The sequence below is a fragment of the Chelonia mydas genome, chromosome 3 (assembly GCF_015237465.2).
Source record: "Chelonia mydas isolate rCheMyd1 chromosome 3, rCheMyd1.pri.v2, whole genome shotgun sequence".
NCBI classification, from domain to species: domain Eukaryota; kingdom Metazoa; phylum Chordata; order Testudines; family Cheloniidae; genus Chelonia; species Chelonia mydas.
Window position 1 is genome coordinate 99,291,166 of NC_057851.1, and position 12,851 is coordinate 99,304,016.

General features: G+C 44.2%; 1 long non-coding RNA gene and 1 other non-coding gene across 2 annotated transcripts in view; both read left to right on the top strand.

Annotated features, from left to right (window-relative positions):
- The window catches only part of LOC114019092, a 169,176-nt gene that overhangs the window by 142,572 nt on the left and 13,753 nt on the right, over nucleotides 1-12,851 (top strand). The gene's annotated exons all lie outside the window — the stretch shown is intronic.
- TRNAV-AAC lies at nucleotides 8,399-8,471 on the top strand. Its single transcript has one exon. It is a non-coding gene; the product is annotated as a tRNA-Val (tRNA).

The following is a 12,851-nucleotide window of genomic DNA, read 5'->3' on the forward strand; positions in this document are numbered from 1 at the left end:
GATATTTTTCAAAGTAAAAGCTGTTAGTCACAGGGTAATAGGCCTCCATGTTGGAATGCATTTGAGAAAAGATGGCAGGAGTTTGCTTTTCTGTCTCTATCTGCCAGGGCAAGAATCACAGCTCTGATAACAAGGAGATTATTTCCTGTTCTCCACATGCCAGGGATGGCCTCATAGGGCATCACATTTTTTAAATACCACAAGGACCTTGCATTTAATAAATGCATTAAAATGGTTGATCAACAGGCACAAAGTACATACATGCATATGCTGAAAGTCATTTCTGATCTGATTCTAAATTAGTAAACAGAAGAGCTATTCTGCACTCTCTGGACTGTAGGTATCTTTTGGCATTTGTTGTAGCACAATAGGAATAATACAGCAGGGAAATTGTTGTTTTTATATCTATAGAATTGGTATTGGGAAGTAAGATCCTGAAGCTGGAAAGAGGACTGAGGAAGTGAGAGGCATAAGGCTCTACCGTTATTGGCTGTGTGTACACTTGCATTGAATTTCTTCCAGTAACTAGATGTTGTTCTCATAAATTGAATGTTTTGTTACAAGAACCAAGAACCTCATCCAATTTCCACTGAAGTAAAGAGTCCTTTAGATTTTCATGGGAGTTGGGTTTTGCCTCAGTTGTGTTTTTCTTTCTGTACCTAGCAGACACGCAAATGCTACAAATGTGGTCTCAGTTGTCATTCAGTGTGCTTTAGATGAGGTGCTCTCTTCAGGCCAGCGCTATCTTGGGAAACACTTGTTTTCCATAGATTTGCTCAGAACTGATGTCACCTGTTCTGCTCCCACATGAAACACTGTGGGAGGCAAAGATGGTCTCCTTGAGAAGAGGGAAAGGATCTGACTTTTGAGATTATGGACGTACAAAAGTAAGGAGGATAGCAATCAAATATCAGGGACACAACATTACCATTTTGAAAAAGGAAGAATTTTTTCATCAGTGGTTTATACTGTTAGGGGGCTTATTCCTTTACCCACTTACTTCCCTGGTCCTTCTCGGATGAACAGAAAGCAACAATACCCGAAGTCCAAAGGTGCAAACAATTCAATGTTTATTGGGGTGAACTTCCAGCAAGCATGATTCCAGTTTCCTTCCTTAGTATCCTCCTTCCCAGCTCTGACACCACAGAGCCTTACACCTGTGTCCCTGTTCCCATTCCTGCCCTTAGCCAAACATTATTCCAATTTCCTTACCCCCATTCCCTGTTCCCGTCTCCCCCACCCACACACCCATCCCCTCCCACCCACACCCACTCACTTCCTCATTGACTACAGATTATATAGTAAAACTTGAGTTCTGCTTAGCTATACCTTAACCAATCATTTTCCTGAAATTTAACTAACCAATCCTAACATATTGTAACATGATTATGTAACCAATTATATCCCACCACCTTAATTAGTTTACACCCAGCAAAATTAATTATACAGCAGACAGGAACAATCACAGAACCAGACAAACAATAGCAAAGTGGGAACTATAATGACAAGACAATACAGAAGTGAGGATTTCACATCCCAGCTATTGATAAGTGAGTTCTTGCCAGACAGGATGCTATCAAACTGTTTCCTTTTACATTTTCTAGGCACTTCCCTTTCTCTGAAGGTGATAGGAATACAATCCTGTCCTGATAGTGCCTAACAGCCCAATAGCACCTTATTTCAATGTGACTAGTTTGGAATGTGAGGATGTGACTGTTCGCGTCCTAGCTTATGGCTGCCTCTGCTGCTTAGCCAAAGGCCTTAGCCTAAGAACAGGGCCTCAGACTGTCACAGTAAGAGAAGGCCCTTACACCAGCAGACAGTGATTTTGATTCTTTCTTTTATACCTCTAGAACTAGCCAAGTGATAAGAATACACCTAAATTCTTAAAGTATAGGCCTTTGCAGACAGGCCTAAATATCTATATCCTAACATATACCTCCCCACCCCCAGCCTTTAAAACGCTCTAGTAGAGCTGGTCATCATTTTCCTTCAACCAGCTCTAGGCACTATATTGCTTTTAAGAAATTGAATCACACTAGGGCTATTGCGAGGCATCCATAACTCACTGAAAGCTATGGGAGACCTTGTGTGACACATTGAGGAACTGTCTGGTGTTGAGGGGGATCACGGTCCTTGCTACAGGGTTCAAAGCGTGCTCCCTGATGTAAGCAGTGTCAGGATGAGCTCCACCCTGACATCTGGTGGTGAGGTGTGGCAAGTTGTGAAAAAAAAAACTTCAGGGGCTGATCTCATTTGCATAGGCACACCCACCCCGCCTAGACTGAGGCCATAGCTGCCCAAATGGTCACTTCGGCTGCTGTGGGATCACCAGTGTCTCTGTTATTGGGGCGGGAAGAATAAATTGTTATTACCCTGATTAGGGGAACTGTGCTTGGAACTGTACTTGGCCTTTTGCTATGATGGAGGGACTCACCATCAACTAAGTAGCACTCGCTAGGCAAGGGTCATGGGTTCCAAAACTGTGTGAATGGAGAGAGACTTGAGACAGGTATTAGTACCTGGTGGTGTGGGCCCCTTTGTGAGGGCCTGAAGCACCAATTGCACCTCTGTCTCTCTCCACTGTGGAATGTCAGAGCTAATTTTGGGTCTATTAAGAGTCTTGCTACAGGTACTGTGCTGCATTCACTTTGGCCTTATGGTGCACCAGCACTAAGGCCCCCACTACTATGAGCTGAAATCACTAAGAGCTGAAATCACTGAGCACTGTGTCAAGTAGTGGGGAGCCGGAAGATCTAGACTGCAGTGGTGCTGTTCGTGAGACGGTGAGCTGTGCAGAGCGGAGCCGTTCGTGAGACAGCGAGCTGAGCAGAGCTGTTTGTGAGACAGCGAGCTGTGCCGAGCAGAGCCGGTCGTGGTGGAGCGGAGCCGTCCGTGAGACAGCGGTGTGTTCGTGAGACGGCGAGCTGAGCAGAGCTGTTCGTGAGACGGCGAGCTGTGCAGAGCAGAGCTGTTCGTGAGACAGCAAGCTGTGCAGAGCGGAGCCGTTCGTGAGACAGCGAGCTGAGCAGAGCAGAGCCGGTCGTGGTGGAGCGGAGCCGTTCGTGAGACAGCGGCGTGTTCGTGAGACGGCGAGCTGAGCAGAGCTGTTCGTGAGACGGCGAGCTGTGCAGCGCGGAGCCGGTCGTGGTGGAGCGGAGCCGTTCGTGAGACAGCGGCGTGTTCGTGAGACGGCGAGCTGTGCAAAGCGGAGCCGGTCGTGGTGGAGCAGAGCCGTTCGTGAGACAGCGTAGCAGAGCAGAGCCCTGTGGGGCAGTCAGCTTCAGGACACGTAAGGTGCCCCTTACCCCTTTCCCCCACACACAGGCACATTTTAGCCAGACTGGGGGAGTAACACTATGCAGATGAACTTTTGAACTCTGGGGCTGGACCTTTTGGACTTTGGGTGATTTGTGGATTGCTGGACTCGAGACGTTTGGGTGCTGGGACTCAAGAACCCGAGGGAAAGGGGCATGCCCCAATTTGCTTAGGGTGGGTTTTTTTTGCTCATGGGTTGTGTTATGAATCCTGTTGGTGGTGTTTCCCCAACATAATGCCACATTGTTTCTCTCTGTTATTAAAAGGCTTTTTGCTACACTCAGACTATGTGCTTGCGAGAGGGGAAGTATTGCCTCTTGGAGGTGCCCAGGGGGGTGGTATATATTTGTCCCAGGTCACTGGGTGGGGGCTCGAGCCGGTTTGCATTGTGTTATTGGAATGGATCCCCTAGATATTGAACCCGGCCCTTGTTGCTGCCAGCTCTGATGGGCAGAAGGGTTACACTTACATGGCTGATCTGAGTGTGGTCTCCTCTCTGGCTGAACATCTATTCTATCTGGATTTTTCCCATTCTTGTTAGCCTCACACAGCCCTTGTGCTCAAGGGCTACAGTTGTGACTGGTCCTTGATTGTGAAGAGCATAAGGTGAGGAAAGACTATCCTTCCCCATCCATACTAGTGCAGAGGACAGTCAAAAGCTGGTTCTGCAGAACTGGAAACAAGGAAAAGAGGTGGACTTACATGAGGTAAAACTGCATCTTTGGCAGGTTTAACTTGCAGTGACTGTTTCTTAGGTTATCAAGCAAGAGGGAAGAATACAATGGATTTGCTCATTTGGGCAAGATGTTTCTATTGCTTACTAGTGGTAGGTGAGCCTTATAAACTCTGAGCTTTTGAGAACCTCACAAAATATTTTAGGCTTGTAAAACTGTTTCTAGTCTTCAAAACTTCCACCTGTAATTTAAACCCATTTTCACCAGGGATGATTCACCTTTTAAAAATATATCATGCCAGAAATCAGTGGCACTAGACCAGTTTACACTAGCTGAGGATCTAGCCCATGTTTGTTATCTGGAGGGAAGCCTATGATATGTATTAGGACAGAAGAACATCCCCAAGAAGGTAGGCCGCCACAAATGGGTCGGGGGGGAGAGGACAGTGGGGGGGGGGTATGTGCTGCATACTGTATCTATTTTTCCCAGGAGAATGTTTATCACTCCAATCTCTGCTGCCTTTTTTACAGTCTCTTCTAATGGAGCACAAAACCAACTGCATTTGAATTCAGGCTGAATTTTTAAATCCACAGCATGAGTGAGTTCAAAATTAGGCAATATGTACTTTCCCAGACTTGATTTATTCATGTTCTCCACCCTCCTCACCCCCTTTTGCACTGATTTGCATACCTGTATTTTGATGGTGGTTGTGGGAGAAGCATGAACATGTATATCTGATATGTGAGAAAGATGTAAACATTTATCACTGAATTTACAAGAAAATCCACAATCTCTGAGTAGGTGTGTGAATGCATGTGTGTCTAACTTCGATCTCTTCTGGATGGCATCAGATTCTCTCATGCTTTTAGCCACTTTATAAGGTTCTGCTATTAATGTGGATACGTTTCTGTAAAATATCAGTCCCTATGTGTTTCCTGTCAAAAGCCTCATTGTATAGCACAATTGCTTTCCTGTTCTGGGTGTTATTGCTGCCTGTCAATATATCCACGGAAACAGCAAATCTTGGTCCCCACTCCGTGCTTGTAGAAGACCACTTGGCAGCAGTGATCTCTGGGGAGGTCTTGTATTTGATATGGCCATTTGCAAGGCATGGCTAATATTGCAACATTCTCCTCTCTTGCCATCCTGATCCATCATTCCTTTTCAGACTGTCCAAAAATGGTGCCGCTAAAATCATCTTCCTCCCCCCACTGGCTTGTCATTGCCCAGCACATCTGAGTTCAAACTACTTATTCTGGCTTTCCTGGCTTTGTGACTCAGCCTGGTCTACCTCTTTGAGCTTCTCTCCTATTTGGTACCCCATTCTGCTCCTCAACCCCATCAATAACAAGAGCTTTGATGAGCTCTTCATTCACTTCTCCCATTCCTGACTTCATCCATCTTCTCACACTGTCCCATATGGAAGGAAAGACATCCTCTCCTCATACCTTCTAATCACTTCTGCTGTGTCACCTCATTTGTAATGTCATGTCTAAATTTAGATTGTAAATTATTCAGGACAGGAAATTTGTCTCTTAATTTATTCTGCCAAGTGCCTTGCACAATTTGAACACTGCAAAATTTGGCTACACTCTAAGACTCTTTGGAAATTATAACTGGAGCAAAGCATAGCTGTTGGCTTGTTGCCTGGGGCTCCTCCCAGGGCATACATTACCGCAATGCTCCATGAGCTGCATTGGCTTCCACTTCATTCCTGGGTGCAATTCAAGGTGTTGCTTTTGACCTTTAAGTCCCAAAGGCTGAACATGAATGGTTTAGAGCCTTCCCATCTCTTCATGTGATACTACAGCTGTAGAGGTCAATTGAGGTCCTTGTAGCTAGGAGCCCTCAGTTTTATATGGAAAGAGTATTTCTAGGAAGGAGCTCTCAGTGAGAGACCCTCAACTGGAGCACACTTCTCCCCTTGGTTTCACAGAGCTTGAATTTGTTGACCTTTGTGTCATTCTCTGTTTCCCCAGGCTGTTGAGGGAGGGTGTGAGTGGGTTGAGGTAAGTAAAGTTACTGTTGGGTTGGGTTGGATGAGTGGAGAGGATTTAGTGGTTATATGGATCAAATCTGTAATTTTTGGAATGTATGTTTATATTTGTTGTACCGGTGTTTAGATCATTCTACAAAAGAAAACAAATAAATAAATACACTAAATAAAGTACAATAAATATATGGGGGGTAACACATAGTGTAAACTCTGATCTCTGTGCTTAACACAACTGCAAACCTTTCACACTGCTCCTCCACCTGAGAATCCCAGTGGCCTCAGATTCTGCCCAGCACTCCCCACACTCAGATGAAGAGGGGACTAGGACCCAGGTGGTGTCGCCCATCCTGCCAGCAATGTGACCTTTGGAAAGAAACTGCAGGGAGGAGCCAGACAGACACTGAACCTGGCAGAGCAGCTGCAAAACAGTTTCATTAGGGACCCATGGATACTGATAATATTTTCTACAGTTTCGACTTGCTTATGCTGATTGGCTGTTTGCTACAACCGCCTCCCACCGCTTTGCTCACAGTCCCTTCATCTCACTACCCCTCCGAATATCTTCCCCCTCCCTCGTAACCCCACTCTGTCCCTGTCCCCCCACCCCCCAATCCCCTCCCTTCTTTTGTCTTTCTGTTTAGTTTATCCCACCCTCTACTAAATCCAGCCCAAAAAAATTAAACCAACTGTGGAACTAACGTGATATTTTCTGCCATCACGTCGATCGCTCTGGTCCATCCCTTTTCCTTACCCTTCTTCTGTCTTGACTATTTAGATTGTAAGCTCTTCAGGGGCAGGAACCAGCTACTATTCTGTGTTTGTGCAATGTCTAGCACAATGGGGCCCATTCTTGGTTAGTCCCTGGCAAGAACATGCAGAAGGGACAACAAGCATGTGTATCCCCCTCCCCCCAGTATTCATCTAAATATATATATATTTCTGCTCCAGCCCCAGACCTAGTCCCAGCTGCTGCTCCGGCCCTGGACCCAGTCTCCAGCTGCTGCCCCAGGCCCAGGGACTGACTGCTGTTCACTGCCCCAGCCTCAGCCGCTGCTCCAGCGCCAGCCCCAGCTGCTGTTCTAGCCCTGGACCCAGCCCCTGTCCGCTGCTCTAACGGTCAAATTTAAATTCCAGAGCATGCCCTTAGTCCCTAGGCACATCACCGAATAAACATGATTAATAATAACAACTAACTACGTGACCAGTTAGAGTATGTAACCAAGTACAAATCTTGCCTGAAAATGTTCTCCTCAGTTTGATGCTGTGAACTCATTTTTTATCCTCCCATAGCTAGATTCCTCTCCACTTACTTTCCCTTCAGTTAGTTTCACGTATTTATTTGCCATTGTGCTCCATCACAACGTTTTTATTGCAATAGATCCTCTTCCTATTTTATTTTTCTCTCCTAAACACCAAGTTCAATTCTCCAGATCTCATTGAAATCTATGGTTTGATATAAATTTTCCTTTCTATCCTGGTACTTCTTTGCAAATCAGCAATTATCCCTGTGAGAAATCAGCGTTCGCAGTATATGGAATAGTCTCCTGCATTGGGATTTCTTTCTGTGTAACTGTGAAATCAACTAGACACAGTACGCTTGTCTGTTACTGGGTTTCCCCTTATTTCCTGTCAGTACTGTCTCGTCAGTGGCTGCTTGCCAGCGTTTCTCTGTCTTGTTCAGCAAAGCTCTGATGGGCACAAATTGAAACAAACCTAGTTTCTAGGCTTTAATTCTGATGCCCTACATATAGTTCCCAATCAGTGCTAAAGGGGCTTTCCTTCTTTTTTTCCGTCTGTGAAACATCTTTTATAAATGCTTGCCTGGAGCTCTCAAAAATCATTTCATGATGATTCAGTCATCTGTAATCTTTAATAAGCTCTCAGCACTGTATGTTGACAGCTTAGAAATTTGAGGAGGCGTATGACTGTTAGAGGGAAAATACTTCTGCAGGGTCAGTTATAGCTCCAAATCAGCAAAAGATGAAGCATAAATATAGTAGTGTCTCAATTTTATGTATTTGTCTGGAGTGATGCAAGAAAGTTGTAAATCAATCATATCTTCTTGTTTGTTTTGTTTTCGTTTTGTTACACTTCTAATAACCTGCTGCAAATAAGCTACGACCAGCTGGTGCTGGATATGGTAAGTCCAGAGATGCCCTTGACACTTTGCTTGGCTATTTTGATTCTGTCCTGCTCAGTTGTTGCTAGTTACATAACAGCTTTGCTTAACCTGTAATAAACCTCATGTTAATCTGAGGTTGAGGTTAGCTCGGAGCTACATAACTGTAGGAAAAAGGAACAGTTCCTTACTCCCATTTTGTTTCTGTAGTGTAGTGGTTATCATGTTCGCCTCACACGTGAAAGGTCCCTGGTTCGGAACGAGGCAGAAACAGCCCTGTTTTTAAGTTGGGTTTCCGTAGTGTAGTGGTTATCACATTCGCCTAACACGTGAAAGGTTCCCAGTTTGAAACTGGGGGGAAACAGGTCACTGTTTCTTTCTCTGACTCCACTCCTGTGTTTGGGGGAGGGGTAGCTCAGTGGTTTGAGCATTAGCCTGTTAAACATAGGGTTGTGAGTTCAAGCCTTGAGGGGGCCATTTAGGGATCTGGGGCAAAAATTGGGGAGTGGTCCTGCTTTGAGCAGGGGGTTGAACTAGATGACCTCCTGAGGTCCCTTCCGACTCTATGTTGTGACACTGGTATCAGAAGTCTAGTTTCTCTGAGTTCTATTAATCCAGCTCCAGATCTAAACATGATGCAGAGACTATACTGGTCCCATTGTTCTTTAACCTCTCTGTAGTGATGGAGTAAAGTCAGGGGTCTGTGCTGATTCTTCTAGATTTTAGCATTCTTTGTCATCTTTGATCATTAGGTGTTGTGCACTTGCTTGAGGATCGTAGGGAGTGGATGCAGTAAGCTTGCATGGCTTTGTCCCTGTATCTTGAATGTAGCCAGAGATAGAACATGCTCTCCATGGTCTATAGATTTGTATTTCCGAAGGAGGGGGGCATTTTTCAAGGTGGCTTGCCAATTCTTTTCTTTATCAAGCCTTTCTCTTGGTTTCACACACACCTTTATGGACATAATTTTTTTTAACTGGGTGCCTAGAGTAAAGCATCTAAGTCCCTATTTAGGTTTCTAAAGAAGAAATAGACCATGTCCTTATTATTACCTACCTCTGATATAGTATTCTTCATCACTAGACCTCATAGCACTTTACAAAGGAGGTCAATATCATTATTACCACTTTACAGCTGGGGAAACTGAGTCACAGAGAGATGAAGTGGCTTGCCCACAGTCACCCAGCAGGCCAGCCAGGACTAGAACTCAGGTCTCCTGGGTCCCACTGCAGTGCTTAGGAAGTAGTAGCATGCTATTGTGCTGCTCCAAGAGCAGTGCATAGTGGGAAAAGTGGCTTTCTTGTCATCATAGAATCAGTGTTCCAGCCCCTGATGTCTGTGAAGTTCAGTCTTTCTGAAAGCGGTTCCCACGAGAGCTAGTGGGGAATTTTTAGACCTTTTTTTTTGGGTCAGAACACACTGATTCTTTTAAACAGAAACTGTTTGCAGGAAAGGGTCACTTTTGACGAATCTCCCGGGTTTTGGAAAACAAACAGCAAACAACAACAAAACCCCCCAAATAAAAAACAAAACAAACACAAAATGGAGTGCATTTTGAAACTGTTGAAACATCCCATATCGACTTTTAAATGAAATTTCTGGTTTTTCAGGTTGAAATGATGTTTGTTTTGAAATTTGTTACTTTATAGTAAAAAATAAAATAAAAAGGTCAAAATCACAATGAAACATTTCAGAATTATGGAAATGTAATGTTCGATTGACCCAATCAAAAAAAAAATCTGATTTTTGGTTTGCCAAATTTTTTCAAAGTTTTGACTTTTTGTCCTGCTCTGGAATGGGAAAAAATTCAAAATCTCAAAAATTCTCATGAGCAAACCACTTCCCCCACAACTCTATCCCTGATCCACACTACAAACTTATGTGGGTCTACCTATGTTGCTCAGAGGTGTGGAAAATCTACCCCCCTGCGTGACGTAGTTATACCGATCTAACCCCTGGTGTAGACAGCGCTGTGTCGACCAGTGAGCTACCACCCCTTGGGGAGGTGGAGTAACTAGAAGAGCTACAGGGCGCAGCTGACTGGTGCAGCTGCAGTGCTGTCAGTATAGACAAGTCCCTTGTCTCCATTTCTCTCCCTAGAATCTCTCTTTTTTGCTTTGCAGACCTGCCAGTTTTATTCTTTGCTCCCTGTGAAGTGGTCAGGTGTTAATCGGCATTGTCATATATCAGCCATGGAGTGCTCAGTTTTACCTGAATAGGGATGGTGATATTTGCACAGGTGCTCTAGCTGAGCGAAGTAATTAATATCCATTTTCTCTGCCCAATAGGTTTGTTTTCCATCTCCTGTCTGTTAACAAACATTAATGCAAAATCTCCTTTGAACTCACATATACAATTACCTGTCTTGGATGGTGGTCTTTCTCTTCCACTGCTGCTGCTATGTAAATAGCTCTTAATGTCCTCGCTAAGGGCCCAATCCTGCTCCCACTGAAGTTTTTCTATTTGCTTCCTTGGAAGCAAGATCAGGCTCTGCATTAGCCTATGCCCTGCACCCCCAGAGGTGTTTGCTTTCCTGTGCTTAATTACTAGACAGCAGATCGTTCTCCTTCAGTCACAGTCTTAAGGTTCCCAAGTTTTCCATAATTCCATATTTCTCAATAATCTCATTCTTATCAAGTATGATTTCCCAAGTTTTCCGTAATTCCATATTTCTCAATAATCTCATTCTTATCAAATATGATTTCCCAATCTGACATAGTCCCCAGGCTTGTACCATACTTTTCATAGAACTTTGGGTTTCACAGATCCGAAACTCAATGTGACACCTCCCAGATTCTCTCTCTCTCTGTCTCTCTCTCTCATCAGTACTATAGTATTTGAGCATCTCCCAAGGAATTAAAATTGTTCAAATATTTTTCTTTCTTTCCTATGTTTGTAGGATCTTTGTTTCTCTTTTTCTCTCTCTGCACAAATTATTGTGGGAAAGCAACTTTAGTCTGGGAGGTGGTGTGTTCATGGTCACTCTTATCTCTCGCTCCATAGTTTAGCACCAGCTCCTGTGAAACTTCTGTTTCTCACACTCAGGAGCTCCCCTTATTGGCTGACAGTTTCATGGTTTTAATGGATCATAGCAGTTGTAGGAGGACATGGTGGATGGAGAGACAATCTCTCAAGTAGCTAGGAACAATTAAATGGAAGGTTTTGACTATCAGGACAGACCTTGAACTGGACTCTGCATTTTATTGGGATGCAGAGATAGTCTGACCCAAACCGCACTAAAGTCAATGGAAAGGCTCCCATTGGTTTCAGTGGGCTTTGGATCAAGTCCCGAGTGGAGCACAGGTTTACTGAGCAAATGGTCTTTTTCAGGGTGTGTGGCTTTGTTCCTAGATATAAATTCCAGTAATCAAGCCCAAGAGTCACAAATACATTGGTCACCCTGGCCAGGTCTGTATCTGATAAGATGAGGTGCAATCTTCTGGCCAGTAGAGCATGGATATGTACATTTTTTGTCACCATGGCTATTTACACATCAATAGCATAATGGCCCAAAGGACCTAAAGGCTACAACCTATCCTGAAGGACGACCCATCACTCTCACAAATCTTGGGAGACAGGCCAGTCCTTGCCTACAGACAGCCCCCCAACCTGAAGCAAATACTCACCAGGAACCACACACCACACAACAGAACCACAAACCCAGGAACCTATCCTTGCAAAAAAGCCCGTTGCTCACTGTGTCCACATATCTATTCAGGGGACACCATCATAGGGCCCAGTCACATCAGCCACACTATCAGAGGCTCGTTCACCTGCACATTTACCAATGTGATATATGCCATCATGTGCCAGCAATGCCCCTCTGCCATGTACATTGGTCAAACTGGGCAGTCTCTACGTAAAAGAATAAATGGACACAAATCAGATGTCAAGAATTATAACATTCATAAACCAGTCGGAGAACACTTCAATCTCTCTGGTCACTCGATTTCAGACCTAAAGGTCGCAATATTACAACAAAAAGACTTCAAAAACAGACTCCAATGAGAGACTGCTGAATTGGAATTAATTTGCAAACTGGATACAATTAACTTAGGCTTGAATAGAGACTGGGAGTGGATGTGTCATTACACAAAGTAAAACTATTTCCCCACCCTCCACCGCCCCACTGCTCCTCGGATGTTCCTGTTAACTGCTGGAAATGGCCCACCTTGATTATCACTACAAAAAGTTTTCTCCCCCTGGCTCTCCTGCTGGTAATAGCTCATCTTAAGTGATCACTCTCCTTACAGTGTGTATGATAACACCCATTTTTTCATGTTCTGTGTGTATATAAATCTCCTCACTGTATTTTCCACTGAATGCATCCAATGAAGTGAGCTGTAGCTCACAAAAGCTTATGCTCAAATAAATTGGTTAGTCTCTAAGGTGCCACTAGTACTCCTTTTCTTTTTGCGAATAGAGACTAACATGGCTGCTACTATGAAACCTAAAGGCTACAGAGTGACATAACAATCAGAAGCATACCTCTCCTCCTTTCCAAACCCAAAAGTGGGGTGCAGGGTGTGACAAAGAACCAACTGAAGAACAAAAGTGATTATGCATGCAGGAAAGTTTAACTGCTGTGGGTTCCCTCATGTAAATAACTCTTTGTCCGTGAACATTTCCTTATTCTTACCTGCATTCAGTTTTAACTAGCTGCTTTTCATTCAGGTGCTGGATTCAGCTAGGCATTGAGAGAGTATTTGGGGATGGACCATGGTGGTGGTTTCTTCTGACCTTG